Below are 5443 nucleotides of genomic sequence, written 5' to 3' on the forward strand. Positions count from 1 at the left end.
GCATATAGTAGACAATTAAACAAATTTCCTAGTGATTGGTTGATCAAATAAGTTGCTAGATATTTTTTAAAAATCGCCTTCTAACAAAAACCTGTTAGGAAATAAAATAGATGCTACAAAGTCCAATTTTACTTTGCCTAGAAAAGAGAATTCTGACATGTTGCATATGTTATCAAGATGTGGGTTTTTGTGCCAATTGGTTTTGACTTTTTATTCCAAGGTATTAACAGGATTTTTACTGAGCCAGTGCTCAGAGCTGCACAAAGCAGGCCAACAGAGGGAGTGCCAGTAATGAAGTAGTTTAATTAATTAATTTCAGAGTGAGCAATGTTCTCTTAGCTGAAGTAAAAAGCACAGATTACACTTAAATCACAAGTGAGGAAGGAGGAGGGAAGGTGGATTACAAACAATCATTTAGTGGTTTCCCACAAGAAACCCACAAGTCCCACAATACAACAATTCTGGAGTCAAGTTTTCTGGGGGTCATGACCACCTACCCAAGTACAGAACCAGAGTTCTGTGATGAGAATGGGTTCTACAATCTCTGATTCACTTTACTTAAGGTCCAGTGATTGTGAACTTTGTCAGTTTTGATGAATCAATTTAAGCTGCATTGTGAGCTCTGACTTCTAAGCCAGAGAGGCACCTCTTGAGAAAACTAGATTATTAGTATATTCATTACACATATCATATCAATTAATATGTAAATTATAAGTTCTCTTCAAAGGCAAAGCTCACTGGGTGAGGTTGGAGAGTATCTAGAAATAAGTGACATAAAAACAAAGTCATCAATAAAATGTCAATTTTAAGATAAACTTAATAAAAATGTGGGGGAGTAGAAAGACAAAGTACAAGAACCCCTGAAGCTAATACGGTAAACTATGCCACTTTCAATGACAACAGCATGATAATAAGGGGAGAACATCTTAAATTGCAACAATTAGTATTTATTGAGTCATCAATAATACATTAAAGACAGAAAAATGTAGATTTTCAGAAACATTTTTCATAAAAGTGGTTATGGAGGGGGGCGGAGCCAAGATGGCGGCTGGTAAGCACGGACTAGAGTGAGCTCCGTACCCGAGTCCCTCCAAAAACCTATAAAAATGGCTCTGAACCAATTCTAGAACGGCAGAACCCACAGAACAGCAGAAGGAAGCAGGGCTCCAGCCCAGGACAGCCCGGATGGTCTCTGGGTGAGCTCTATTCCACACGGAGCTGGGAGCTGGGAGCTGGGAGCTGGGAACGGAGTGGAGCAGAGCCCAGCCTGAGCGGCGTGGACGATCCAGACCAGAAGCCTGGCGGAGGGGGCCCTAGCGCCCTGAATATGTGAGCTGCGGCAGTTAACAGACCCCTCGACCCACAAACACCAAAGACTGGGGAGAAGGTTAGTGGGAAAAGCTGCGGGAGTGGAAGGAGTTCGCCATTCGGCTTCCAGCCCCGGGGGCAGCGGAGGTGGGGCAGCTACAGCTGTTGTTACTTCCGGCTTCAGGCCCACCTGGTGGGAGGAATTAAGTGGCGGATCACAGCAGGGGTGCACAGCCTGCCGAAGATCTGAGCCCAGTCTGGACTGGGGGTCCTTGGGGAAGGAGGAGTGCGGCTCTGATAGAGCTGGCACCTCCCCCCCAAACGTAGAACATAGAACTCTGTAACCTACAAGCAGTCATACCCCACTGAAAAACTCAAGGGTCAAGTTAGTTGTTTGGGAATATGGCCAGGCAGCGAAAACGCGCCCAGATTCAGTCTCAGACTTTGGATTCTTTCTTTGGTGACAAAGAAGACCAAAACATACAGCCTAAAGAAGACAACAAAGTCATAGAGCCTACAACCAAAGCCTCCAAGAAAAACATGAACTGGCCCCAGACCATAGAAGAACTCAAAAAGGATTTGGAAAAGCAAGTTAGAGAAGTAGAGGAAAAATTGGGAAGAGAAATAAGAAGGATGCGAGAAAACCATGAAAAACAATGACTTGCTAAAGGAGACCCAAAAAAATACTGAAAAATACACTGAAGAAAACAACACCTTAAAAAATAGACTAACTCAAATGGCAAAAGAGCTCCAAAAAGCCAATGAGGAGAAGAATTCCTTGAAAGGCAGAATTAGCCAAATGGAAAAGGAGGTCCAAAAGACCACTGAAGAAAATACTACTTTAAAAATTAGATTGGAGCAAGTGGAAGCTAGTGACTTTATGAGAAATCAGGATATTATAAAACAGAACCAGAGGAATGAAAAAATGGAAGACAATGTGAAATATCTCCTTGGAAAAACCACTGACCTGGAAAATAGATCCAGGAGAAATAATTTAAAAATTATTGGACTACCTGAAAGCCATGATCAAAAAAAGAGCCTAGATACCATCTTTCAGGAAATTATCAAGGAGAACTGCCCTGATATTCTAGAGCCACAGGGCAAAATAGAAATTGAAAGAATCCATCGATCGCCTCCGCAAATAGATCCCAAAAAGAAATCTCCTAGGAATATTGTTGCCAAATTCCAGAGCTCCCAGATCAAGGAGAAAATACTGCAAGCAGCCAGAAAGAAACAATTTGAGTATTGTGGAAACCCAATCAGAGTAACCCAAGATCTGGCAGCTTCTACATTAAGAGATCGAAGGGCTTGGAATGCGATATTCCGGAGGTCAATGGAGCTAGGATTAAAACCTAGAATCACCTACCCAGCAAAAATGAGTATCATGTTCCAAGGCAAAATATGGACTTTCAATAAAATAGAGGACTTTCAAGCTTTCTCAGTGAAAAGACCAGAACTGAATAGAAAATTTGACTTTCAAACACAAGAATCAAGAGAAGCATGAAAAGGTAATCAATAAACGGAAATTGCAAGGGACTTACTAAAGTTGAACTGTTTTGTTTACATTCCTACATGGAAAGATGATGAGTATGATTCATGAGACCTCAGTATTAGGGTAGTTGAAGGGAATATGCATATATATATATATGTTCAAGTATATATATAAGTGAATGTGTATGTATGTATGTATCTATGTGTATATGTATGTATGTGTATGTATGTGTATATATATATATGTAAAAGAGAGAGAGCAGACACAGGGTGAGTTGAGGATGAAGGGAAGATATCTAAAAGAAATAAAATGAAATTAAGGGATGAGAGAGTAACATACTGAGAGAGGGAGATAGGGAGAGATAGAATGGGGTGGATTATCTCGCATAAAGGTGGCAAGAGGAAGCAGTTCTTTGGGAGGAGGGGAGAGGGCAGGTGAGGGGGGAATGAGTGAACCTTGCTCTCATCAGATTTGGCCTGAGGGGGAATACCATACATACTCAGTTGGGTATCTTACCCCACAGGAAAGAAGAGGGAGGAAGATAAAAAAAAAAATAATAAAAGGTGGGGGGATGATGGAGTGGAGGACAGATGGGGGTGGAGGTAATCAAAACAAACACTTTGGAAAGGGGACAGGGTCAAGGGAGAAAATTCAATAAAGCGGGATGGGTTGGGAAGGAGCAAAATGTAGTTAGCCTTTCACAACATGAGTATTGTGGAAGGGTTATACATAATAATACATGTGTGGCCTAGGTTGAATTGCTCAACTTCTTAGGGAGGGTGGGTGGGAAGGGAAGAGGGAAGGGAATTTGGAACTCAAAGTTTTAAAATCAGATGTTCAAAAACAAAAAAACTTTTTGTATGCAACTAAAAAATAAGATACACAGGCAATGGGGCGTAGAAATTTATCTTGCCCTACAAGAAAGAAAGGGAAAAGGGGATGAGAGGGGAGGGGGGTGATAGAGGGGAGGGCTGACTGGGGAACAGGGCAACCAGAATATACGCCATCTTGGAGTGGGGGGGGAGGGCAGAAATGGGGAGAAAATTTGTAATTCAAACTGTTGTGAAAATCAATGCTGAAAACCAAATATGTTAAATAAATAAATTGCATTTAAAAAAAAAAAAGTGGTTATGGACAAAAAGACCTACTCCTAGGCCTAGCCCCCTCTTTCCTGAGATATTTTGAGAACTCATGCCATCATCTCTACATCAAAAAGCCCTTCTCAGTGATTTATTTTCACATGCCAGTAGCTTTTCTACACATCAAATTGTGGAAAGTCTTTTTCCTTATTATTGTGCTATAAGAAATGACAAGCAGGTTGACTTCAGAAAAACTTGGACTTATATGAAGATCATATAACATGAAGTGAACCAGGAGAACATTGTACATAGTAACAGCAGTATTTTATGATGAAGAATTGTAAATGACTTAGCTATTATTCTCAGCAATACAATGATCCAAGACTCAGGAAGGGATCCACGATGAAAACTGCTATCTGCCTCCAGATCTGATTGGAAGAGAAACTGTGTCTGTAGCAGGAAAGGAACTGTGTCTGAAAAAGACTGAAGCATATCATTTTCCCCCTTCTTCCCTCTTTTTTTCTTATTTCTTTCTTTTTTGAAAGACATCTTGCACAAAATGACTAATATGGAAATGTGTTACATGATTGCACAGGTATAACTTATTGTCCGATTGCTTACCATCTATCTCAGGGAGGGAGGAGGGGAGAGAGGGGGATAGAATTTGGAACTCAAAACTTAAAAAAAAAGTTAATATTGTTTTTACATGTAATTGGGAAAAAATAAAATATTATTAAAGGGCATAATGTATTTTTTAAAAGTCTTTTCCCTATTTGGATTGTTGGAGCTAACTAAAAGTAGAGAAGAAAATTGCCTTACTTGACAGTTATCATAAAAGGATAATTGTCAAGTAAGGCAATTTTGTCTTCTCTGCTTTTTTCTTCTTCCATTTTACAGTTAAGGAAAGAAAGGTTTCTTGTCTGCCCTAATTTTACATTTCCCCACTTTACCTTGCATACAAAATGGATCGATGATCTAATGTTGGGAAGCATTCATACATTCTCATCTTATGAACTGACCCCTTGTCCAATCCCCACATCTACTCTCTGCCAGAGGATCACAGATCTTTTTCTAATTTGCATTATACTGGTGGGCTCCTTTCCAGGTCTTCATTGTAAGGGTACACAGAGGCAGCATTTGGGATGATCACAGTGTGTCTTGCTACAGAAAAAGTTCCTTTTCCAATCAGATGAATCGCATTATATCTTTTATGCTTCCTTCTTTTATGCAATTTATCTTCCTAAGTTGGTTTTGCTGCACTCTATCTACGCACCTTACCACAAAAGTTCTCTTAGGTGACCTAATTTGGTTTTTCAGAGATACTTAGCATTTTGTGATTTTTTTAGCTGCATATAGAAAAATTAAAGGAATGGGGGTGGAGGGGGTGGCAGCAGCAGGAAGGGCATTGCAATTAAGAGGCTATTTCAAAAGTGGATAGTAATGACAGCTTACAATTTCTCTAGGATATTAGTGTAAGTAAGGAGGATTTTGTAACCTAATTTTAGAGTTTAGTTTCCCAGGCTCCATAACCCATGACAGTCTCTAGTTTCCAGGTGTTAGATAA

This window comes from Trichosurus vulpecula, chromosome 7 (genome assembly GCF_011100635.1).
Source record: "Trichosurus vulpecula isolate mTriVul1 chromosome 7, mTriVul1.pri, whole genome shotgun sequence".
NCBI classification, from domain to species: Eukaryota; Metazoa; Chordata; class Mammalia; order Diprotodontia; family Phalangeridae; genus Trichosurus; species Trichosurus vulpecula.